Source organism: Hyalella azteca, unplaced genomic scaffold, assembly GCF_000764305.2.
Source record: "Hyalella azteca isolate HAZT.00-mixed unplaced genomic scaffold, Hazt_2.0.2 contig7276, whole genome shotgun sequence".
Classification (NCBI taxonomy): Eukaryota; Metazoa; Arthropoda; class Malacostraca; order Amphipoda; family Hyalellidae; genus Hyalella; species Hyalella azteca.
The window spans coordinates 325,023-340,251 of NW_025937404.1; the positions used below are offsets into that span (position 1 = coordinate 325,023).

General features: G+C 39.7%; 1 protein-coding gene across 1 annotated transcript in view; it reads right to left on the minus strand.

Annotated features, from left to right (window-relative positions):
* Window positions 1–11,552, minus strand: part of LOC108678171 (leucine-rich repeat neuronal protein 4) — a 133,542-nt gene extending 121,990 nt beyond the window's left edge. The window contains exon 1 of the mRNA XM_018166527.2: window positions 11,091–11,552. The gene's annotated coding sequence lies outside the window, so the exon portion shown is untranslated. The remainder of the gene's footprint in view (window positions 1–11,090) is intronic.
* Between the last annotated feature and the right edge of the window lie 3,677 nt (window positions 11,553–15,229).

A 15,229-nucleotide genomic window follows, 5' to 3' on the forward strand; every position in this document is an offset into this window, starting at 1 on the left:
TCTTTCAGTTCCACTCTGCGCGATTCCGCTATATTCGAAACTGATTTTAAAATTTTACGCTACACGTCACTTGTACCGGTTTTATCGTTGTCCGAACACATGTTTGAGAGATGGCAACAAAGTCAAAAATAAATTTTAAAGATATCAAGTTTTATCAATGATTGCAAAAAAAAAAATTCAATTCGTAGCGAAATGGTTCTCTTGCTCACTATAAACGATTAAATGATCGTTGGGTGCGTCAGACAGCCCTGATCGTCTCGAGCACATGTTGAATAGGCAACTTGGTGTTGAATCAAAACAAAGTGCGCTCTTGATAGACTATTTAGAGCTCTATGAGTGCTCTACGAATGACGCCAATCATTTGAGGAAAATTAGGATGATCGTCAAATATCAATCTATACAAGTTTCTATGAACAGCGAAAAACATGGAAATTTGGCAATTTGTAATAAGAGGGTGAATATTGGTATGACAAACTTTTTAACTCCCAAAATATTAAGGAAACAGTTGCTCCAATGCTTGTACTCTTAAACGAATATAATAACGGAAATTGTCCGCATAAGATGTTAGCGTTCGAACATCGGCAATAACTCGCGGTGTCTGCTAACCTACGTGTCCGTAAACTATTTACAATTTGCTTCTTATTACCAACTATGGGTTTTTCTAGTAAAAATGTCGTAGATATCGCGCAGACGGTTAAGATTATGAGAAGGTCGTGGTAATTAATTCCTCTTGGCCACCAACGATGCGTCAGATCCATAATATAATGCGCGTATTTAGCTCATCTTGCACGTCTCACGCAGAACAGTTCGTCAGCCTAATGTTCGCTCATCCAATACCAACCATAAAACTACCATAATTTGTTGTAAGAAGGTTGCAACTCGTCCCTACAACCATAATCCTACCATAATTTGTTGTAGGAAGGTAGAGGCTCGTCCCTAAAAACTAAACACTAAATATGGTGCAGCGCTCATGATGTCGGCGAACCGACATCATGACGCTGATGACGACTTTTTTGTTAAATGGATTTTTTAGCGATGGATTTGCTGGCTCGGCAGCACTCGCTGCGACGGTCATTAAGAACAGCTCGCACGCAACCACATGTGAAGCCTGCCCTCCTGCAAGGATACTCATTGTAATGTTATTCCTACGTGCAGTGTGTATAAGCTAAGCCGTGTAATATCAGCACACAATATACCTTGTGTGAAGGCTTTAGACACAAGCCTGATTGGAGTATCATTACTCCTCCCGCTAATAATCACCCAGGATTTAAAATAAATCAACTATAGTGCAGAGGAAACTTCAATATATATCATCCTAAAAAAATAATAAATTTTTCAACGGAATGCGCCTGCAAGAATTTCGGAGCAGGTCGTGCAAGAGCCAGAGCAACTGGCGCGACTCTGGCCGGACAGAGAACGAGTTATCGGAACGCCGATGGCGGCAGGTTATTGCGAAAGGTATTAGATGATTGGATTGAATGATGATTCTAATTATTCAATATAATTGAGAGCAAAAACGCAAGTTTTGACCGCCCCAACCTATGCGGATGCGATCAACGAAGTAACCACGACATAGAATGTAAGTGGCAACGGTAATTTTGATCATAAGTAGAGTTCCCTGCTACCAGCAGCGAGCAGAGTCAAGTTATGAGGCCAATAAATCACAAACTTGCATAATTAGTCGTCTACTGCATACACTGCCTGGCTCATTTTTCAACTAAATGCAAACACATGCATGAGCAAACTTTACCCATGACAGAAAAATACTACACTGCATGCACTATATCATGACAAAGATGAAAAAATGAATTTCAATTCAAACGGGTTAATATGCGGTAAATTCAGATGTCAAAAATATGACACTGTAAATTTAACTGTAATGAAACCTAAATCGGGTGTTAAGAGTACCTACAAATTATGAAGTGATTAATGAGCAAGTAAGTGCAGAGCCACACCACATCCCACACACGCGTGCCTGTCCCTCGTGTCTGAGTGCACTTCCTCATCAGACTTAGTTAGTCCCAACCGCAGTTTCTTCAATGCAAGTTATATTACCTCAGAAATTCTAAGACAATTTAATTACGAACAAAGTATTCACGAAAATAATTTATAATGCGTTTCCTATCGATATCTTAAAGAAACTACAACTACATGCCAATGTCAATGCAAGCACCAAATAACAATATCACTATTCATGAAACCACAAAATACCGACTCCTAAAATTAAGTGCAAACCACAAGTCTATAAAAATGGTTCAGCACAATCAATAACGAGCACCAGTGACGACCAAGTACACAATTATGCAAAGCACTAGAGCGGAAGAGAGATGTACCATAGTGAACACAGCGGGGTCCCAGAGCATTCATTCACAGCTGTAGGCCGAAGGACGGGCCCTACATTCATCATTGATTGAAGTCACACACTGAATGGTGGAACACAGAATGTCTCCATACACGCCATAGCCAGCACCCCCAATTGAAAATTATCACTGGGTTATGCTAGGTGGGACAATGAACAAAGTTCGGTCGGCCGAGGTTGGGCCTCGATCAGTGAAAGCCGTTGAGCGCCGATGTCTAATTTACTGAGCGCTATTGACGTGTCGCGGCTAAAGGCACAGATTATTCTTCTGGCCGATGATTTATTGGGTCTTCCCTTACAATGGTTCGCGTGAGAAGCGCTGGCCGTGGGCCTTTGTTGTTATGTTTCGTTTATTCATTTATGATTTTCACGAGCTGAAGTTTGATTTACGGCTCGTCGAATAACATCCGATCAATCAGTGTATTTAACAGGAAGTCCAGGAATGATGGTATAACTTCCTAATGTAATTTTCGCAAGACCGAAAACGTTAATAATTCGTCGCTCAATATATACAAGACGTTGATTGATTTGAGAAACATAACGCCGTATAATACGAGAAACTGAACATCTAACAACAATTCGGAGATATTGGTAGGTAGGGGTATAGAAGTAGGATGTTAGGCTGCTGCGAAAGCTTCGCGCAGTGCAGCACAAGCAGCAGGCCTGCACTGCGGACATCAGTCAGCTCCTCTGAGACGCTGCGGGCCGCGTGGCTGGAATGCAAGTATATAGGGTGGGCATCTCCAGCGATCCGTGGTCATGTTAACTGAACTCGGGCGCGCGTCTCCTTGCACTTTTGATGATATAGACGGTATTATTAGAAGATCGATTATTTGTATACGGACATCACCGAGAACACATGTAGGTAGCTAAAAATATTATGATACATAGTATTGCTCAATCGTTCATTTTGAGAACCATTTGTCGACAATAATTCACCTGTACGGCCCATGATAGTGCCAAAAAAATTTTTTGGTGCACTATCAATTAATTAGTCAATTAAACACAATTAATTAAATCGCTTATTAGCACGGCTTTACAGATTCAAGTTCCCTGACTCGCTCTGTGCAGAGCAAAGATCATCTGTTTGGCACTGCACGTAGACTTACAACTTTATTTCCATCATATAACCTTAACCCTTCCCAACTATAGGTTCAACCAACGGAAAGTAATGAATAAGTCGAGGACGACTAGATTTATAAAAAGTGCAAGAGCTTTATCACGGGAAAATACGATGTAATACTTAAATACGTATGAAGTCTGCAGTTCAGCAGCATATGTTCGACTAATCTTAATTAAGTTTTGATCAACTTCCCAACATCACACCAATCAAACGTTCCATGGAACAAAATTTTTAATATTCAGTTACAATTTATATGTGTTCAATTTATATGCGTTCATAAGGAATGCAATGTTGCGCTGACATTTATTCCTGTAGCATCAAGTCCGGCTTCACAAAACTCGGAACACAGTTTCTGCTTCTCAAGCTTTAATAATTCAGCCGCAGAGAGTAAAGCTCCTGACGTCATGTTGTAGCACACCTCAGATAAACCGGCATCTTCATGGCTCACTTTACATGTACAATATCGGGATATTTTTTCGATGCCGTACAAGCAATTTTTTGGAGAAGCAATTTTTGTACAAGTTGTTTAAAAATTTTCAAAAAGTATTTGTACAAGCAATTTTTATGGAGAATCCCATCACTACGTAAAGAAAACAAAATTATTTCAAGTTAGCGTTATGATTTTACGTACTAATGAAATTAAACCACGTAGGTAATAAATAACTGAAATTCATTAATTACACAAAGTCAATAAATCAATAATCACTAATTACACAATTATTACGTGGCGCAAGTAGTTACAAGTGAATATGAAAGTGCCTACCGCCGATTAGTAGTAGTCCACTATAGAGTAGGTATATATAAGAGAATATACAATACATACTCTGAGCCGCAATTCACTAGTAAAGAACAAACAAATAATATTGTACAAAATTTAAATATCGATTTATTTTAGAACGACAATATTTCTCGAAATGCGGTTTTCATTCCAATATTCAAATCCACAATATCGTACAAATAAATAAAAATGTCTAACAATGCATTAAATTCACTTGGTAAATTGGTTTAGCTGCAGTCAATTACTGTAACTTTGTAAAGAAAAATAGTCAAGAGCTTCAAATAAAACTATGACAAACAGTACAACTAATGAAGTGAGTGAACACAATTCGACCATGAACGAAATGAAGCATGATGTGAATCATTTTTATGGGAGATTACTCGTTCAATTTTTACAGATAATTCACTTATTTTTTAACGTTGATCTGTGCAGCTCGAAGCGCTTTACACCGTCAGTAACCGCCAGCTGCGCCGGTCACGACGGGGGACTTAACTATAATGATATTGAATAACCGCAGCTTGTGGCTTCTCACGGCACCCGCAATTGACCATTCTTTCAAGGACCTATTTTTTGCCATGAACAATGCTTCTTTTCAGGTGCGGTTCATAGCTAACCGCCGACCTGGTACAGTCGGAGAGGTAGCCTTCTTACTTCTCAGTATAATCCTACATACGTTCTTTTACCTGTAGTTTAGCTTAATATATAATAACAAATACAATAGCAAACACATTTCAACCAAGCTTGGAGATTGTTCCGACTTGGGATACTACTACTACTTCCGACTACTAATTAATTGAATCAGAAACTTTCTTTGAAGAATCTTACTTTGAGCGGAATCCTAGAAGCTAGGCATACGTGAGAAGAGAAAATGTCAACACTATGGACGATTCGCAGCAATTCAGCCTGTACAGTATGCAAGATTTATCGAAAAAGAAATATATTTGTCTTCCTGCTCTCCCACCACTTTATATTTCAGGTACAGAAAATAATGAGGCATTTCAACATTATTTTGACAATACTAGGTAGATACCGGTAGTCAACAATCTGAAGATATATGTCGAAAAAGGAGCTCGGCAAAAACTTGCTTCTTACCATATAACAGAATTGGAGCACATGCAGGATCCGAAATAATGCTCACGGGTCTCGACATTCTACGCATGGCGGAAAATAATTCTAACACTAGTTTTCTGGAGCATCACAGTAAATTACCGTCAAAAATTATCCAAAATAGAGTTTTAAATTAAATTCAATCGCTTCGTTGAAACTTTCGATTTCATGAACGAGCGTCACGATAAAGGTGCATAATTGAGAAGCAGCTTCTGGAGCGAAGAGCCAAGAAATGCGCTGGACACAATAATGTAGTTGGACTGGCATTCAAGGAAGGCTTCTGTGGTCGATATATACGTAGTGGACCGCAACAACATCCGAGATGAAAATGTTACAGGGCCCAAGATCGGAACGTCAGCGAAAGAATAACAACAACGGGGCGCATGTGATGAATAGCAACCTACCTACCTATGGTACCTCAATGGCCTGGTCCAAAAAACCTGGAGTTATATAGAGCTGTGCGGACGCGAGACTCAATGGCGTCTATACAAGGCAGATTAGTGTTAACATAATCTCATGCGACGAGCTTCAAATTAAACACGACCGCCTGAAACACTTTTTGCCCCAGGCATGAATAATGATTATTGTGTTCCGAAGGTTGAGTAAGCAATGGGTGAGGACAAGTTAGTATACCAATACTATTTGATACCCATAAGTAATCGATGGCCACTGGTGCTTATCCACAATGAAAATTTAGTTCAAGCAGTATCATTCTCCTAAAGTGAACGGAATAGAAACGCTGATTGTGTTTTAGAGTTTCATGGGAAATCACGTGAACAATGTTAATCAATATAGTCAAAAAAGGGAACGATACCAAAAAAACAGACATGGAAAGCGCGCTCGCTAAAAGTTTTATTCGCGTACTTGCGCAGTCGCGATGCCGTTTGACAGAGTTGCGGAATAGAGATTACGGTTAATGCAAAACAAGGATTATATTATAGGTTTTGGAAAGATGTTCTTTAACGGAGGCGTGAGTACGTTTGGCTTCATAATCTGATAGATAAGCGTCGTACTGTGCTAAATTTTATCTGCTAGAAAGGCCTGTTTCAATATTGCCTCAACTCGAGTCGATCTGCTTTTGCTCGAGATACCACTATACTTGTGAGGAGTAGCTCATCTACCTGTATAGATATTTACGAATATCACACATGTATTAATGCAAGTGGCATGTTCTTCACGAGCCAAGGGATATCTAACACATTCTATTTTTTATGTGAGACGGCTCTTGAGCGTAGAATCTTGAATCTAAAAAATTTAGCTGTCATTTCTCCAGCAACTGATTTCCTCATGTTTGGTTTCTGTAATTATAAGCTCGAACATATCTGACATATAATGACTTTGCACCTCAACTCTTGGTATCGAGACATGCATAATCAAGTAAAAGAATGCACCAGAGCGACGGATCGATCACCTCATTATCGCAACCGAATCACGTGCAACCTGAAACTTGGAAGATAAATTACACGCACAAGAGCAACCAGTCATTGACTGATATTAGTTCATGGTAGCGAGCATAGTAGAAATTTTAACTGAAAAGAATACTAAAATTCCAGTAAAATCAGCATTCACAATTCTCTGTTTAGTCAGAGCATGAAACCCATCGAAAAAATTATTATAATAATAATAGCGGTTTCAGCGTTCGTTAGGCCGTAGGCCTGTCGCCGATTCTTAACATCGCAGAACATTCATAGCTTGTTGCGGTCTCGGAACACGCAACTCACTGCTTCAATTTTGCTTTTGCTTAACCGCCCGGCCTCCTTGCCGATTCTGACCAGAAACTGGCGCAGAGCTGGGATCGAACCCGCGCGCCTCTCTGCGCCAATCTTGGTACTCTGAACTTTAACCACTGGGCCACCCTGCCCAGTGGTTAAAGTTTATTTTCGTGTTGCATACACATGATCTGAAAATCAGCGCGACGTTTCCACTGAGTTTTGATAGTTTCGCCTGATTAATCTAAACGAACACAATAATAATTTTGACCTTGATGTTTGCCAATAGTAAAGCCGGCATACTCGTGAACAGATATGGTCGCACATCGGATCACATGCTCAGGGTGTATTCATTTGTGTTTAAAACATCCAAGTAGGAAACACAAGCCGCCATATTATGTCCTTTGTTCAATACGTAGATCTGGATTGAAAATCCGGGTAATTGAGTTCGAATTAAGTGAATGAAAATTTAGGTTGCTTCATCGCTGAAAACAAAGACTATAAGCAACATAAATCAACCTTATGGTGCTTATGACAATACCACTACGAGATGAACTAACAATTTCATACTGCGACAAAAATTATGAACTCGTTAACATGTCCTTTGCAGTTGTGACTCGTCAACGAGAAGAGTCACCGTGAGCGTCCCACAGGATAAGCTCATTGGTTAGGGCTCTGACACCGGTACCGTAATTAGTTCAGAAGTCTAGTAGGTACTGTTATTAATGCTCCTTATTATATACATGAATTTCAAATCCAACCTTATAGATTTGTTTAATATTTGAAATATTAATTAGACCGTGACAATTTTAGATTGGCAAAGGAAATACAGGCCTTGATGTAAGTCCTTATTATCACTAAATCACCGAGAGCAAACTTCCGACTCAAGAACTATTACTACATGTCAATGCTCAAGTTAAATAAAACGATGCAAGCAAAATACCACGATCACTATTGATGAACACACGAAATACTGATTCTTAAAATTAAGTGCAAATTCCGATTATTAAAATTTAGTGCAAACCCCTAGTCTTCAGCACAAAAGATTCAGTACCATCAATAAAGAGCACCAATGATAGAGAAGCATTATTATTTCGCTAACATTATAATCATTATACAAATCATTACATATGTGTGCTCGCGAGTGTAACATTAACAGAAGTGAGGTTAGGCTCGTATCGCAAGTTCAATCCTCGACACGCATGCCAGGATTTGATACTAGGGCTACGTTTTCAGGAATGTAGCAGCTGACTCACCGCAATGAAAACTTTCCTTGTAAGAAAGAGACGTTAAGCGACACCAGCACTGTAATCCTACTCGCCGTCGTCACGCTCTGAACTCCTGCAATGCGTCTGCGCCGCTCAACTAATTTTAACGTTAATCTCTCAAAACCTGAGCTTAGATTGTTCACCAAAAATAACAATATTTTCTGTTTTACACAGCTCACAAATTCTACATTGCACATATTTCCCAAGTTATGAAGGGAATTTCCGTCATTTCCGATGTTTAGCGTAAATATAAAGTGTGAACGTCCCACGTTACCTGTAGCCTTTTCGAGGAACTAAAGGAAGATTATACAAACGAACTTATATTATGCCGACAAATGCTGCCTGTAGCGGTGATTTAGTTTCGAATTTTAATTACGAATTGCATTCAACATAAAACAGAGGATTCACATACGTTACTTCTGATCTCAACAAACACTAAACACAATTTTGGTCATATCTATCATATCGTGTTGAATACTACGGTATTCAAAAATAGGGATCCAGTTAAGTTCAATTGGCGATTTAAGTGGCCGGCCGCATGATTTGTTTCAAGTCAATAGGAAGAAAGCCTTCCAAAACAATCCAGTGTAAACATGATTCGCTGGCCCAATAAATTTGCAACACTGGAACTAACGGTTCCTGATGGCATTATTCTCCGGGGCCAACAATCAGAAGCACAAGTAAAAGTCACAGTAGAAACAATTCTATCAATCAAATTAGGACCACATATGAGTCACAGTTGAAGCAATTTTAGGAGTCCACACTAGAAGCAGATATGAGTCACATATCAATGTTCAGGTGGCGTCACTGCGGTCATTCTTTGCTTCGACCATCGATGTCGATTCAGCGGGATGGCTGCTCCACAGTACACAATGTACAGTGCGGAGTTCGGCTTGTATAGGCAGCAAACCAAAGCAGATTATTTCTCGGTGCATCAATTATTTCTGAGCGGCAAATAATGAACAAATATTGATGCATTAAACTTATCCTCCCATTCATGGCTATTGCAGTTTTTCGTGCATTACCGTTAAATGTAAAGCGGCGGCCGAGAATCCACCTACAATATGGAAAAGGTATAGTTTAAGAGCATTCGGAGCTGCACTCCTACACATCTTTAGGTGGTCTTCTCATTTCAGAAGCTAATAGGTGATTAGCATCAGACAACTGCTCCATCTCCACAATTCATCCAGAGCAAGACTCCAACTATACAGAACGTGATAACATTAACAGAATCGCCATGACACGCGACATACTGCAATGAAGGAGCAACATCCCGCTCATGGGGCTCTCCAAACCACAAACAAAGGAAGCGTCAAAATCTACTAGTTTCAAGTCACGCTGGCACTTGTTATTTTGTACCTACCGTTGTTATGAACGGGAATAATTCACACAGAATAACCGGTCAGACATTAAAATGAGTTTAAAATACGAGTTCGCGACATGCGAGGACTGAGGAGCATGCTCCCACAATGATGATAATAATTTATAATACTTAGAATGTCTTCCCGCCCTGCTCAGGCCAAGTTATTATTACAGTTCATTGCCTTATTCTTAGGTGCCGACGTGATCGCAAATCTAGGGGCCGAGTGCAGCTTTCATTGAATAGGCAAGATGATTACAGCAGACAATTACCAATTGCAACAATTAGTGATGAGATATTGAAGGCGGTCAAAGTTATTCATGAACTCTACGGAAGACGAGCGCCAAAACGGACGCAGAGAGGGCGCTCAGTCCAACGACAAAACGCCAAATAAATTCACTATTTGATTGAAAACGTTTCGGATACCAGATCCATCATCAGTTCAAGAGAGTTATGTAATGCAAGTACAATCAAAATGTAATATCTAAACATACACGAAATATATAAAAATTTACTAACGAAAAAACGGCAACAGAATATAAAAATCTATCGAATTACAATTTCAAGAAGATAATAACATTATATACGCGTTATAGATAAAAAAAGATATCTAAATTGAAAAAAAATACGTATAAAAGTAGCATTAAATACTTTCGAAGTAAAATTCATCCTTTTACACAGTTTTCTGATTTAATTTTTAATGGAATATTTACGAATATTTCAAATTTATAAAATAAATTAACGAATATTTCATAGAGCGTAAGAAGAGATGATCAATGGTTAGAGAAATGTATGTCTCAGCCCAGTCTGCGGCTGTTTCGTAAATTTATGCCAAACACCATGAATACTGATAATGATAAATCTATAGTAGGCGTAATTTTGCGGCTTAAAACAGTGGACGAGAGCAGCACTTAGTCGACTAATGCACCGTAAAGATACAAGACAAGAGATACTTGTTTGCTTATGCAGGAACTTCAGACCAGGAATAAATTAGGTAATCAGTCGTGCAGTCATGCTGCATACAATTTATGGAGGAAAGGTAGCTTGAAATTTAGCTCTTGAAATTTTCACGGATAAGAAGAAAAGCAAAGGCAATGTACTCTAAGAATTGGCAAGAAATTTCTGTCAACCTAGTTGTGTGGTTCTTTAATCTGCATGCACAAAATGCATGTCATGATCATTAAATCGGGATTAGAACTTCAGAGAATTTATCCCAAAAAGCATAAGCAAAAAGTTCCCCGGAAGATAATTCAGAAATAAATAGGTGCACCTACAATAAAATAATGAGCGATCGAACCAAGGATGAGACGAGGGCGACTAAGTCGTGAATTTATTTTTAAAATATGAGATAGAATTTACGCAACAAAAATAGTTTTGTTTACTTACATGATGATGATGGCACTGAAATGCTGGCGAACTTAACGCTACCAGGCACGTGTGCAATGAAATCCAAAAAGCTGCACAGAAGTCTCGGATCAGAACTAAAGACGAACGATAAGCACTCCACGCAACATTTTCTTTGTTTTGAATGAACTACATATGTCCTTACTCCTTAGCTGCCGTATGAACTGCAATAATCTTTGAATTGAAATTCATTTCCTCTGCCACTTTTAAAGCCTATCTGCACTGCGACTGTCACTTTCAAAGCCCAAATGAAATTACCGGTGGACTTGGTAACTTTGATCAAAATTAATAGAGTTTATTAAACTTGTGAATGCAGAACAGGAAGTTTACAGCCACTCGTAATTGTGGCAGCTATTGCAGCGCTGAGTACGGGATGTCAACAGGTCTCCACACCGCAGTCCGACTAAAGCCGGGCAGGCACCGCGCATCCACCCACTTCCGTGTCTCAACGCTCACTAAGTAAACTGCAGAATCCAATCCACTCGTCTCTGGCATCCGCCGTCCGCTAAATCAGAATTCAGCTGTCCACTTAATTTATTTACCCAAATAAACGCCATGGTTAACTAGTATATAGTTTATCCTATATACTATAAAGTATATAGTTCGACCATGAATAAACGCTAGGTGAATTGAAGAGCAATTTGCCATCCAATGAATGAATATTCAATACTGCTTATTAGGCATCATATTTTTTTTAACATTGCATTAGTAAAATCAGTAATATTTTAGTATATAACTTATCTATGAGATTGTCCCAACAATCGGCACAATTGCATTAAAACGTTTCAATACTTCGGTTTTGGAGCATGACTGAACACCATATGTATCTTTCACTTAAAATTTAATCTATTGCATCACAGAGACTAAAGTAGAACTCATCCTAGTAAAATTAATTGAAATATAGGCCCGAATAAATTGCTTAGATTGGGCAGCAAATGATATAAGGGCCTCAGTAAAGCCTTTCAATCATCTATAATTAATATGAACATATATTGATGTATCGAGGTGACATGCATGCTGCAGAACATATGAAAAACGAGACAAAATATGACAAATAGTACATACATGCAAATTAACATGAGCATGGCAGCGGACGTGTAGTCAGTAAATCCTCGCCATATTGAGATAGCAGGCGTCGGCGCCAGAACATTACGCGTCCTGTAATCCCTTGACGGACTGTACGTGCAACAGCAGATGCAATTTGAAGGACAGTCCGCCTACCGTCAACCTCGATTGTACGTTTAACAGCACAGCACATCATGAAGAACAGTCCGCCTACTGTCAACCTCGATTGTACGATCAACAGCACAGCACATCATGAAGAACAGTCCGCCTACTGTCAACCTCGATTGTACGTTCAACAGCACAGCACATCATGAAGAACAGTCCGCTTAACAACCTCCCAGCACACAAATGTTCGAGGCACAGCTCTCCACCAGCTCTGCGCGACTGCACCACTACCAGCGGCGAGAAGCAAGCAACAGCATCGTGCATCAGCTGGCCCAAATGAGGGCGGATGCGCGGTAGTCATAGGCGGCGATCCATCGTGACCTGGGACTGCTACGTCCGAAACATATACTATGGATATCATGAAGGTCAGTCGACTCAACAGCCATCCTCGACGACGGCCCGCGTAACGTCCACCATGAAAACAAATCCATGCAAGCAAAACTGAAACATTTCGTGGTTTTGATACCATGTACTCCAAAGTGATGGATTGTAACGGGAAAGGTCACAACCCTACATGACTCGTTGAAGCACTGACGCCGCATAAGCAGAGGAAGATGCAATATGCAAGTTTTACAACAGGAGTAAATTAAACAGAAGCTCATCTGAAGACATTCTTCGTGAATGGTTTTAATTGAAATCAGTAGAAACATTTGCAAACCTTTCCTGTTGTGGCCTGACTCAACAGATACAAGTACCCGCCCCGCTCAACAGATACAGGTACCCGCCCCACTCAACAGGTACAAGTACCCGCCCCACTCAACAGGTACAAGTACCCGCCCCACTCAACAGATACAAGTACCCGCCCCACTCAGGAGCTGCAAGTGCCCGCCACACTCAGCAGTCTAAGTACCTGGCCCACTCAACAAATACAAGTGCTTGCCCCCACTCAGCAGTCTAAGTACCTGCCCCACTCAGCAGTCTAAGTACCTGCCCCACTCAGCAGTCTAAGTACCTGCCCCACTCAGCAGATGCAAATAACCGAGACGTTTCTTCACTCAGAAGCAGCGAGAGCGAAGAGCTTGCCTCCGCTGACAAGACAAACGCTGATCAAGTGGAACATTCAGAGCCTCGCTGGTAATTGCTTCAGTCTGCAGGCCGCCGTGATGCCCCGGCGCGGATGCCCCCACCCTAATTTGCAGGGGCATTCTGCTCGTGTTCGAGCGTCGTCTGCTCGCTCCGATGCTCGATAAGAACCTGTCAGATTCCGTCGCGAGCAGAAGAATGAGAGTATTCAGTAAGGCAGAGAGCGTTGTCGTTGCACGGTTGTAGATTTTATTTATTTTGTCAGTTGAATATAAGGACTCAATTCAATTCCGTGATAAATAAGCTGCTCATGTGTTATGCCGTGAATGTGTTGCTTTCGTATTCTGTCTTGTGTTTAGATTGATTGTTTTTTTGTTGCAAATGTTAGCCTTCCGCTCTCAGGCGCTATATTTCCCTGCATTTTCTCCCATAAATTTAAATGTGAATTTCCCAGTGCTGCGTTCAGAGGCGCCGGAAAATGAGACTAGAGAAGATCCATCCGAAAATTAGACCCTAAAATAGAAGATAGTTCGTGAACATTTTACTGACTGGTCGCAGTTCTTGAAAATTAGGATGTACAAACGTACTAATCTAGTTAATGAAGCTTAATGTGTCGAATTAACGAAATAATATCCAAACGCTTGTACGTTCATGTTGACTATGTAAAAGATCTCAAACCATGTGTATAATCGCTTAAAATGTGAACAAATTGCACGGTGGATTAAACTCCATCAAAGATTACCCATTATTATTTCCTTACTGTTATATTGGAAAAAATTGTACGCCTACAGTTGCACAAAAACAATGAGGGAACAACTATATATCAAAATTATTACTTAATTAAAGTGTGCAAATAAACTGAAGAAACAATCGATAAGATTGCCCTCTAGATTCAAAGTCAAAGTCAAAAATCTTTAGAACTGTTCGCGTTGAATTGTTAATATGTTAAGATATATACACACGATAATCTAATCTCATTATCTGATTCCTCTGTTGTTTGTAGTTCTATTCAATTTAGGTTTCTATCGATTCATCTTCAAGTATTTCTGCGAACGTACGCAGTTCACAAACGCCATTGACCCCAATCATTTTTATCAGTGAGAGTAAAAGTTGAGTGGAAGCACACCAAGCCAGTTTATTTATTTAAGGCTGACTCCATGGAAACAGTATATTGACGAAAAAAACTTCTTCTTCAGCTCTCCTAGATATTGCATAAGTTGAACCCTCAGTGCAAAATATTTACTGTTTTAAGTTAATCCATTATAATAATTTTATCAATAATAATAATAATCTTATATCATTCATAGGCTTAAATTTCAAGTTAGCTAAGAATTTTAAAGCGAAAATAACATCAACTAAATTCAACACTTCTTCATCTGAAAGACCAGATCCATCATCAGTTGAAAAGATTTATAGAAGTAAAGTAAACTAAAAACTGTAAATCTAGATCTACACGAACGAGATTAAACCTAAGGAACGAGAAAACAATAACGGAACAAAGCAACCGCTCAGAATGTAATAATGTCGTTTCAATTTATATTTGAATTATTCTACTTAGACCGATTGATATATGCAATAGCATTACAGCGTTCAAAATAAAAGTGTTTCAAACTGCGTGTTTTTTTCTTGTGCTTGTAGTCATTGCAAACAATGGAGCAGTCGACGCGTCTGTTATATGGAACGATGCGACCACGACGCCATGGAGATGGCACGGAGTGCGAGATGGCACGGAGTGCCGTGGAGATGCCACGATGTGCCGTGGAGATGGCACGGAGTGCCGTGGAGATGGCACGGAGTGCAACTGCTATCAAATATTCATATGATAATAATTCAATGCTCATGAAACAGACACTGAAATGTGTTTTGGA